This window comes from Colletes latitarsis, chromosome 11 (assembly GCF_051014445.1).
Source record: "Colletes latitarsis isolate SP2378_abdomen chromosome 11, iyColLati1, whole genome shotgun sequence".
NCBI lineage: Eukaryota > Metazoa > Arthropoda > Insecta > Hymenoptera > Colletidae > Colletes > Colletes latitarsis.
Window position 1 is genome coordinate 11372700 of NC_135144.1, and position 12390 is coordinate 11385089.

The 12390-nt window shown below is 36.3% G+C and overlaps 1 protein-coding gene across 5 annotated transcripts in view; it reads left to right on the top strand.

Annotated features, from left to right (window-relative positions):
- Nucleotides 1-12390, top strand: part of LOC143348051 (uncharacterized) — a 364443-nt gene that overhangs the window by 110399 nt on the left and 241654 nt on the right. For 4 of the 5 annotated variants that reach the window (XM_076777842.1, XM_076777839.1, XM_076777840.1 and 1 more), the window contains one exon: nt 9472-9563. The exons of the other annotated variant lie outside the window; for it this stretch is intronic. The gene's annotated coding sequence lies outside the window, so the exon portion shown is untranslated. The remainder of the gene's footprint in view (nt 1-9471; nt 9564-12390) is intronic. 5 annotated transcript variants of the gene reach the window in all.

Sequence of the window (12390 nt, forward strand, 5' to 3'; positions counted from 1 at the left end):
TAAAAAGCATATCCAAAAAAACTCTGTTTTTAATGTGAAACACAATTATGCAAAAACTGATTACTTTGGTATCAGTAAAAAATAACAGAACTGGAAAGGAACGATATACAATAAGGGGAGTTTTTCCAAAACTAGATGACACCTAGTACCAGACAGTAACGATATCTTTAAAGTGTGAAATACTATGCGATCGTTATTTCGCATAAACAATAGTAGCTATTATAATAATATGATTTGTTTAAAACAGTATAGATGGCATAAAATATTATATTTTTTGAATGATTTAAAAAAAATCTTAAATGTCTGGTACTAGGGGAACTTCTCCTACGAAATAATGAACTATTCGAACGATACCTATTTAACAAGCCACAGTTAGGGCACGGGCGATGCCTGAAACTGCATCAAGAGAAGGTCACGATCCCTCAAACAGCTAATACATTCGATAAGCTGGATTATCGATAATATTTCGTGAAAGCAGCCGTATCAAAGCCGATGAGTCCGTTGAGTCGTAGGGACTGAGCGTGTTGCTATGAGAAGGAAAACGAGCTTTCCCGGAAATCTCGCAAATTCGATCCATAAATAAGCCCGCGGGGGCCTATCTCCGCAATCTACAGCAGAACTTGTAACCCTAAAATACTCCAGGAATAGCTCCTCGTCACGAAGTCTCTGCCGTTTGTGGCGAGGGAGCCCTCGTGTTCCTTGTGCTTTTATATACACGATGTAACGTGCGTGATATAATCGATCATAGGCGTTTCGACGAGAGATGAGAGGGCAACGAGCGTTGTCATTATCGGGGGTGAATCTCGATGGAGACCGACCGAGATAAAACCAGAACGTGCTACACGAGACACGTGCTCGACAGAAATTAGTATTAGGTCCTCCCATTTGTTTGTTTTGTGCTACCACTTTACGTAAATCAATAAAATCGACCTGCGATTTTTTAAAATAAAAAATTATCCAAAATAACGATTTTTTATATGGTGATATTTAGATGGTGCTTTTCTAGACGTTTCCAGTCATATTTTATTTTTTAATTTGTTTTAAATTTGTAGGAATTGATGTTAGTGTGTTTGAAATTTCAGAAATCCCTTGAGCTGACTAATTTTATTTGTTTTCTATTAAATTACAAATTTTATCTTCGCCAATTTCAGAATATCGAAATAATAACACGACCTAATATTATTTAATGTTCATTCTTCATCGAATTCGCGTTTTCTCATTGCACAATGGCCGCAAATCGATCAAATAATAATGCAAGAAAAGCAATTAGCGAGTGAAAGAATTACAAGGCAAAAGGAATGAAAACCTGTGATATCCAATAAAAATATGAAAGCTTGTTTAACATTTGCAAAGAAATATAAAAATTGGGCCATCGAATGGTAGAAATGCATAATAAAAGAATTAATCGCATAAAAATGCGAAGAAATGTGATTTGTATTGCATTATTTTTGAAGTTTATAGCAATGATCGAATTCTCATTATTTTGATTGAATTTTTAATCAACCGTTCGGAAAGCTTTCAGACATCGTATAAATAGGTTTTTAATTCACGATAAGCTATAAATGATTACGTTTCGTACGAATTAACGTGGTTCTCTTCTACGATAATTACGACAGAAGAATACCAGTGGAGCTTTGATTAATTTTTAATTGGCTCGTCGAATTTATTAATCGATTCGTGTCTGATAGTAATATCACCGGGAAGTATCGACTGAACGATTATATAACAAGTTTTCAAGTATTTTCCCGGTCATTATGAGCCTTAATACGAGCCTGATTATTCGAGTGTCGCGTGTACAATAACTAATTAATTAGTTCGTCTGCGATCCGATCGACAATAAGCCAATAATTTATGAAGTATCGCTGACGTAACGCGCGTTCATGATCTAATTTTTAATTCAGTAAATTAATGACGGCGCACAGACACGTTTTGTCATTTAATCTTTCGATTAAAATAACTGGAAACAACAATTCCAGCGAAGTAAAAATAGTATTCACAAGTTTTTTGCGAAACCATTCCTCGCTATACCATACGAAGAATAAGAACATATTTTTTCTGACGGTTTCAAATTTTATTAATAAAGAAATGGCCACGAGCAAGCATTTCTGCAAAGAAATTTTATAACGTTGATACGATTGTTCTTACATCACTCCATGCTTATGGTCTCGAATAATTTCACGATAAATGTACAATAGCACGAGTGTACCTACAATGATCGGAATACGCGAGTATATTCTCCGTTATGGAATGGTTGACCTGATCTTTTTTTAATTATGAATGTCTTTGAATAGGCAGTCGTTAATTGAATGCCAACGGCAACGTCTCGCGCGCAAAATTGGTTAAACCGCTCGATACGTCGCGTCGGTGGTTCACGTTGAACTTCGACGATCCACAAAGCGAATGGGTGTATTCAATTCGCGGAACAAGGCATGCAAATTTCACTCGCGCGAAAATGCGACGGTGTAACCAGACAAGAATGAATCAAACGACTGCGAAACAACCGGATTGCCGCGATGTACAATGAAGGCAATTGAGAATCGAAAGATCTTTAACACTTTCCACTTGTCCTGGCTATTGGCCTGCCATAACTTTTAGGAACGTTCGAGTCCACGAGTTCCTATTAAAACACGATTAACTTCTTTTCTTCTTTATAAGAATTCCTAGTTAAAACACAATTAAGTTCTCTTCTTTTTTATAAGAATTCCTAGTTAAAACACAATTAAGTTCTTTTCTTCTTTATAAGAATTCTTTTTTATAAGAATTCCTAGTTAAAATACAATTAATTTCTCTTTTTCTTTATAAGAATTCCTAGTTAAAACACAGTTAAGTTCTTTTCTTCTTCATAAGAAATACACTACTATGCATAAGTATTTTGATATCTAAATACGATTAAAAGTTTTATAACTTTATTTTATTGCTATAAATTCACATACAATGAACATATAAATTAATGAAAATTATTAAATATTGCATTCACCTGTGTGTTCGCCTCTTTGAACAATAAAGTAATGATTCTTAAGATGAGCATTGATCCAGCGTTAGAGTGTTCAAACGATATTCAAAGTAGCAGATATTTATAGTTTTATATGATTCTTTAAATTTCATCTTTCATGCGTCATTGACTCCAAAGATCGCCCAGGTGGGAGGGATAGAAACATTCAACTTACTTAGGTTCGAATACTTTCGTGGGGCTGTGTATGTTTCTAGAAAATATATAAAAGAGTGAAACCTAAATAAAAGTTTGTTTTATCGCTAGAGGTCCATAAAATTTTTTATTTTGCATATATTGCATATGGCACATGTTCTGCATATTTTTTATAGAAACATATGTCGAAACACTGCATACGTCATATATGTTTATGGCATTTCTTTTCATATAATTAATGCTTATATGGGCTTCCGAACACACTGTTTCAGAAATTACAGAAATTACAATATAGCTATTTATACATTTCGTGTTTACCTATAGTGAATCATTAATGGTAACAGTTCAGGCTGCAAATGGTATTAATCAATTATTCTGAAATATTCTTGGCACATTAGTTCTACACAAACGAATTTAAACGGAATTTACTGTGCGGTTTGTGAACATTTTAATTAGGAATATGTAATCGTTCCAATACTTTCGCCTGTGTATTTGCATAAACACCCGCGGTCTAGTAACGCCAATTAACAGCGATTCGAAAGCCTTTCGATGGAATTAAAATTAGTTTGTAAAAGCGTTCCAAGGATCGCGGCGTCGTCGATCCATTAATCAGAGGCTCGTTTAAGTTTGGGAAGAAGAAGAAAAAAAAAAAATGGAGCACCGGTGACGGAGAAATCCACGCGTCGAGTCCACACATGCGTCTGGGAATCTTAATCATCGTCTCTAATCGGCCGGCACTCGGTTCATCAATCTCCTCGCACCGCGTCAAAGAGACTGGAAGTTGTATAGTTAATGAGGCCGAAGCGTAACGCTCGCGGGTCTGCGAGGTGCTCAACGGCCGCGCCCGCAACACGTCGGGGCCCTCAAAGCACAGTCTTGTTAATTATTCGACGTTTGCTTTAGTTTAGACCGCGTAATCCGAGCATTATTCAACAGCCGCCCGAACGCGGCGCAGTTATCAATAACATATGACGCGGATTCCACGAACGATTTGAAATTACGCGTTTAACGAGGCGTAAATATTGCATACACGCGTATGTCGTAATGCCAGGCACGGTAATCTGCCCGACGCGGATTTACGTTGACCGAACAGCTCGTCCCGATATGATCGATTCTATTATATCGAATAAACCTGGCTCTTGCCCGGTGTATCGCGCGAATTTCATTACATCGAATCCAGATCTCTTTACGGGCGCTATTATTCCGCGTGTAATCGCTGTCATCGGCAGCGTCGCGTTTTGCTACGCGCGGGAAAAACCGCGTGTCCCGAGTGCTCGCTATCGTCGGCCATGTTGGATTTAGGAAGAGGCTGTCGAGGGTTAATTGGTTAGAAAACTCCCCCGACAGGTTCGTTTACGCCTTTCCTGTACGAACAGCCGCGCGATCTTTGATTATAAAATAACTGGATCGATTTGGTTACAAAGTCTTTGTGACTTGGAGAACTGTAGACAATGGCGGCTCTTTGACCTGTGTTCCCTCCTTTGTTTACTTCGAACGATCGAACGGTTCGTTCGTTACCTTCGTTTGAAACGCTTCGCGTATCCGGGCTTTGTCTGAATTGTGTTGAGTATTGTTAAGATTGCATAATGAGACGCGATGCTCGAATTTCGTTACACTTAACAATTGTTATTTATTTTTGTGCAAGCTTGACCGTGTCGCCGAATATTTCGGATGTGTTCTTATTTAAAAATTCTGTCGATCTGTTGACAACGATTGGTTCTACAGAAACGAATTTTATGAAGTCATATTGTTAAAAAATGTTGTTTTGAATATTTGTAATGTTGTAATGTCTCCTTAATTAGTAGTAATGAGTAGTTATCGCGTTAACTAATTAGATTTTGACATCATAATTGGATATCTCTTTTACATCATCTTTCCTTTGCTTCACTGTCAAATATTCTCCAATCACATCTTGTAACGTTGACTGTTCGTTCGCAGTCTATAAATTGACTTGAAGTAATAAACGTCATCAACTAACTTTTGGCAATATCGAAAAAATATTCGTAACATATTGTAATTTAAATTATAATTGATTATTATTATGTTTAAGTAATACAATTATTTGAACACATTTTGAATATATCTTGCATATTCCTGTATATTTTGACATATTTTATTGACATAAACATCCGCAGTATAGTTATTATAGTTTCCGTGGATCATAAAACTTACTCGAACGCACGCTTAGACATAACTTCTGAAATATTATAGCTACTGTGTGATACAAGCATCTAGATTACAGGTATAAAAAGTTAAACTCATTATTCTATTTGCAAGGGAAGGTTACGAACTGTCCAACTTCAATTTTAATATGCTTTTGCAGAATAATAGTGATCCCTTTTGTTGTATGCTAAATATGTTAGGTGTAGATACTCAACACTTTTTAAGGTATGAATAAGTTAGCTCTTTATAACTCCAACGACTATACACAGGCTGTCTCGTGAAATTTAATATTAATTCAGTTTTTGTGTATTTTTTTATTCGAACAAAGTATGTACCTAATAGGTGGTTATTGATGTTGCAATACTGTAACATTTAATAGAATTGCCTTCGCCGGGTTATAATGACGTTCACATATAGAATAGAATAGAATGAATTGTAATAGATTGACACTGTAGTATGCGAGCGTCATTATACCTTGATGAAGGCAATTCTCCTGAACTGAATTAATATTCAATTTTACGAGACATCGTGCGAATAGTCGATGAGGTTATACAGAGCTAACTTATTATTTATAATAATATTTTACACAAACAGGCATCGCTCTACGACCATTTTGCAAAAGCACATTAAAATCGCAGTCGAATCAGTTCGTGACCTTTCTTTATTCAACCATAAAAGTATTCAAATGCAAATTAATCTTGTAGAACAAAACTGACAATCCTCAATCGAGGATAGATATTTTGCACAAGTGCACAAATGTTCAACGACCGAATTCACGCCAATAAAAAGTATTAAATTCTCACGCGTGTAACTTGCGTCGCTATCTACCATCTGGGGATCTAATCGCGAAAAGTCAGGTCTCCTTCGAGTCTCGAAATAAACAGCCCTCGACAACCATAAAAATACATTCTGAAAAGGAAAGAGGGATCCCTGTTCCTGTTCCGAAAAATTCACCCGACGCGAGTCCCCCAATGTGGGGTTCGCTTCAATGGCGCTCCTACGCGGACGTATGTCAGAAAATCGTGATATAAGCATAACAGAAGGGCCGATTTATTCAATCCTAAACGGTGAGCAGGAGCTGGACACCCTTCTCATCCATTGACTGGCATGTCTGAGGGTGTGTTGAATTGTTTGGTATGCGTGGACGTGTGTGTGTTGTATCTACGAAACGACCGTGGCGTTTGGGGAAGCGTGATCCTGTTGTTTGAGAAAGTAACCACGATATGGCGCCAGAGACTGTGGGAAAAGAAAATCGATGGATATTTGTTACATCGTCGACAAAATTACTTTGAAAAAATTAGTGAAAATGCCCTTAACCCTTTGCTGTACAATGACGAGTCTGACTCGTCGCAAGTTCTTACATATTAAAATTATTTTTATATTCACGAGGTATTCGTAATACAAAATTTTTGTTACGTGACCATTCCTTGCGCGAACTAATTTAAACGAAATTAAATATTATACGTTTGAAAAATTATTTGGAATTAAATCGTACGTCACAGGGTTGCAAACCTGCAAACACTAACAAGTTCTCCTGCTGGATTTACAGAACTGATTTAATTAACCTGCCGTTTCCCCGAAAAAGTATTTACTTTCTTCGAATGCAATAAAATTTCCTGCAATCTGTAACGAGAAAATGAAATGTATGAGGATTAATATGTACTTTGATTTAATAATCAATCTTTATTTTATATTCGCGAGAGAAATCGGCATTTTAATGGATATTCACCTACACAAAATAAGTACATTTCTACAACAGAAGATTATAAAATATAATATCATCGAAGTATGTACAGGCAATCGGATAATTTGAACGTACTCTAGTTATTATAAACAGTTCAGCTTCTCCAAGAACGTTAACAAAGCTCACTTCTCTAGGAAGTTGACTGTTAAGTATGCCCTCAGTCGATAAAGGCGCCTCGAGCGTTTGCCAATGCAGGCCACTCCTCTCGAGGCAAACAAATTTAGCCGCTCAAGGCATCATCCCCTCCATATTGCATTCTATTATCTACTCCGCTCTGTCTTTCGATCTTTTTCTTCGTTTAATGTGTCAATTATTAGTCCCATAGATTCATAACTCAACTTTAGTTCTGTACAAAAATATATCTAAGATACAATACCTATATATTTTGATATAGAATTCCACACAATATCAACAATGAATATACAAAATCTTAGGTTCGAAGAATACAGTAAAAATATTACAGAAAAAAATGCGAATGTAAGCTGACTTTGGTTGAACAAAATCACAAGGCAATAACAAAACAATTGGCATTTCTTTTATAGAAATGATGGATGTTGCATTAATATTTTTATGAGATCTCTTTTAGATGTTTATCGTCTATTATTACTTCTTGTTTACTATCCCCTTACGTTGTCTTTAAAAAAAAGTTAATGCTTTATTGATCCCGGTGACGCATTTAAGAAAAAGTGGAGCGAAACGAGGCGAATATTGTACACTATTTTTTGCGCGGAAACTAGGCGAGTCACTGTTTATCACCAGTTTTTGTTTTTATTATCACGAAAGTGAATCTTCTGTCGACTAAGTACGCTCTCGGTTGGAGACTTCTAAGAAGGCTTGGGCTAATATTGGGGTTTCGCAGAAAGGCTGGAATAAAATCAACATAGGAATTTCGAAGACGTGGAATTTCGTAAAATCTGTAGGTCCTTCTGGAATTAGTATTTTTATGAATATTACTCGCGTAAGAAGTTGCTCCATTGGCTTACGAAGTACTTAAGTATATCTAAAATTTGAACATTCGAGATCATTTAAATTTATTTCTTGGACAAACATTTGTATCTTCGCGATGTTTCATTAAATTATTATTCCCAATGCAATTCTATTTATCCAACGAATTTTTATTTAACGAAGTTGGTCCATTGGCTTATGAAGTACTTAGGTGTATCTGGAATTTGAATATTCGAAGTCATTTAAATTTATTTCTTGGACAAACATTTGTATCTTCGCGATGTTTCATTAAATTATTATTCCCAATGCAATTCTATTTATCTAACGAATTTTTATTTAACGAAGTTGGTCCATTGGTGTAAAAAGTACTTAGGTGTATCTGGAATTTGAACATTCGGGTTCATTTAAATTTATTTCTTGAACAAACATTTTATTGAAATCGATTGTAGATCGAGAGCGCCACATAGTTGATCGATGAGGGCGCCACCATGATATAAGCGGATGCGCCATCTTAATTCGTTAGTTCGTCTTGTGATACGTGCGGGAGATGTATTGAAACATAGTTTGCTTATAAAAGGTTAACTACGGGTAAATTATTTCTCTCTTAACATGTTCAATTCCTGCCACATACCTCATCAACAGGTTGTGGGCCCAGGTAATCGTGATTAACGGTGAACAGAAAATCGGTAAAGGAAGTAGTGAATTGCTGTGTCGTGAACGTGTAGAATAAAAAGACAGAAACATGATGAACGCGTGCGAAATAGAAACCCTTAATAAAGATAATTATGATACTTGGAAGATGCAAGTGGAAGCATTGTTAATCAAGAATGATTCGTGGGATTATGTGAACGGTAGGTGTGTGAAGTCTGGATTAGTCGTCGGAAACCTAACCTCTGAAGCGGCGATAAGCACGTGGAAGAAACGACAGCAAAGCGAGATCGGACTTGATATCATCGATTGATTCGTCTGAGCTTAAACAGGTAAAATATTGTAAAATTTCACGTGAAGTCTGGTTAAAGCTAGCGGGAATATATATGAAAAGCGATGCTATTAAAAAAACTAACCTTGCACCGCGTGCAAGAAGATGGCGACGTTCGGGAATTTTTCGACGTGGTTGATAAATTGAGTGAAATAAACGTAGAAATTGACCAGGATCAACTCGCAATTATGCTTCTGTATAGTTTGCTTATAGTTTAAAAGGTTAACCACGGGTAAACTATTTCTCTCTTACCTCATCAACACATTTATATCTTTGCGATGTTCAATTAAATTATTTCTATCTAACGAATTTTTATTTAACGATGTTGGTCCATTGCCTTACAAAGTACTTAGGTATATCTAGAATTTGAACATTCGAGGTTATTTAAATTTATTTCTTGGACAAACATTTATATCTTTGCGATGTTTAATTAAATTATTGTTTCGAATGCGATTTTGTTTATCTAACGAATTGTTCGCTTTACCTTTGTTTCAGAAAACATCAATGAGCACTATCTATCCTCAAATACGACCCGAAAATAGAAGTGTTTGTTTCTGGACGACCAACTAACTATTGGATGAAAAAAAGTGAGTACCATAGCAATCATTTTCCGTTGGAAATTAAATCTTCGACGTTTCGCCGTACCGTTGTGCAATATACGAATTTAATTTTCCACGAAATACGGCCACTTTTTTCGATTGCCACTGGAAAATCATGGTACGCGACTAATAACGCGTCTAACACAACGAACAATCGTTTGCCCCATTTCTTACTTTTGCGAGCCGCGAGTTTGCGAAGTGCGTCATACAATCGTTTGTCCTATTTTCACATTTTCACCGAGCCGTGAAAATTTCAGAAAGACTTCTCGTAATTGCTTACTTTATTATCGTTCGCGAGCTATGAAATTATAAAGCGTATCTCGTAATTGTTCAGCCTATTTTGTTCTTTGCAATAACGACGAATGGAGAGCATAACACAATAGTTTTCAAACGTTTCAAGAGCTGCCCATTGCAGAAATTAACAGAAACCAATGCGTCGCAATATTTTCCCACACATCAATTTAATACTATTTTAATTGAAGATAAAATTATTCAAATGAAACGATATTTCTGCAAATTGATTAGGTACGAATTGATATAGATCAGATAATGATTTCCAGAAATATTTTCAACGACGTGTATTCGTTGACACCAATATGCAGTATTTAATTTTAGAATGTTAGTTTATCGAGCATATAAAAATATATAAATAAGTCGAAAAATAACCGTAAATTATTAACAACGCGACGCTTGTACTAATATACAGTTAAGGACTAAAGTAACCGGACAAATGAAAATGAATATCAATGAAATTTAATTAATGTTTACACACATACTAACAGTTCTCGCCTGTACCAAAATCAAATTGTTATAATGAGTTTATCATATCTTTTTCATTAAAAAGTTGCAAAAGAAACGACGAAATTTTGCAATTTTTACTGTAAGCTTTTACCATTTTGTCAATTTGCAACATAAATTAATTATTTTTACTACGGGCGATAACTGTAAACCTACCGAATAAAAATCTTGAGGGCTGCAATCACATCACGTTTACTGCGGACGTGATAACAACGTTAAAAGTTAATAAAAATTAATAAAAAAATAATTTTGTATTTCCAAAGGATAGCTAAGTAAACTGCGAACATGAATCATGACTTCAGATGTAACATTTCCTTAAAAAAAATTAAGGAAAATGGTCCAATTTTCTATCATTCGCATGAGACTCCCCCCTTAAAGTTTGAGCATCGATTCGTAGAGTGCGTTTGTGTCGAACACTTTCAGAAAACGAAATTGAGAAAGATCGATATTTTTTAATCAATCTTCGGGTCGAAAAAAGCGCAATAATTCTCGTCGCTTCGGAGAAACGTTTTCGCAGGAAGACGACGGGAAAGAAAATTTTCGCAAACGGCCACGGTTGGATATGAATTTTCATCGGGAAGTCGGACGATAAATTTTCTGAGCGCGCAACGCTCGGCCATTATGTAGATAATCGCTCGGTGGAATTTACGTTCCGTGATGCCGAGTTTGTACATACAGCAGCGAATCTCGTTTTTAAACTTCTAATGTTTCCTGTTAGCGCGCGCGTGTGTTGGGGCGCGCCCGGCCACGTATGCACACCGGAAGCCCGAAGGAAATGTCTGCCAGACGCCGGCAAACGTGATATCCGAAGTCACTCACGAATTCATAGGATCCCTTTCTTCTTTGTTTTCCTCCGTGTGCCCGTGTAACACGCATACAAGCACGCGTACCGATTCGGTAATGTTCCCGAGGATTTCCCAGCAATCTCGCTCCGCTTTTCTCCAAATCTCCCAGCAATGAGCCGCGTGATGCTCTTCCTCTTTTTCTTCCCCTTCGTCTTCGTCTTTCACGACGACGGCCGCGAGCTGAATTTTGGATACCCACAGCGTCAGCCCCCGGAGTTAGGGGATGATCGCAAATTGTCTCTAGGAGCATTATGTTTTTCGGATCTCGAGCTCCTACGGGGGATGGAAATATTTTTACGAACGTTTTTCAACAAGAGGTATAAACGAACGAAGGGGGACAAAAGTGTCAGACCAAATTAAACCTACGACGTATCAATTTTTCTTATTAAATTAAACATGAATTTGTGCAAGAAATTTCGAAATTCTATTTAAAATTTCTTTGTGGCTAATGTAAAAAATATTCATACACTTTGTTTCCCGATGCTCCGAAAATAGGACAAAAATCAAGAATACCAATTTGTTGATGGAGGCTACGTTAAAAAGTTTTTAACGTTTAAAGATCCGCCAGTACTGAATTTTTTTCTAGAAAGTGGGTAGAATTTCGGGGGTAGGTCTATTGACAAAAAATGATTGTAATTGACCCCTGCAACCGAAAATAATTTTTCCAGAACGATTTGAAATTTTTTTTTTCGTCGAAAAATTTAGGCACCCCTACCCTCTGTCGATTTTTCTTAAAAATTCGTTACTGATTTTTAGTAATTTTGTTTGACGCCCTACAGAAAAGTTGTCTAATACTTTTTTGTAGGTACCCATGAGCTCTATCTCAGGAAAAAGTTTCATTGAAATATGTTCACTATTTTAGGAGTTATGGCTGTTTGAAAATTGGACCATTTTTATGTGGTTTTTCTCATTTTGCGTAGTCAAGGACCAACTTTTCGAATATTTTTGCGATTTATACATATTCTCCACCAAAATACGCGTAGTTTGCTTTTTTAAACTTTAAAATCGTCCAATCCGTTCAGAAGTTATGATGTTTTAAAGATTCGCATGAAAATTCGGGCAAACATTTCTGGCCAGAAATTAGATTTTCGGTAAGGAATTTTTTTCTTGAAAGTGCGTAGGATTTCGGGGGTATGTGTAATGACCAAAAATGATTGTAATTGACCCCCGCA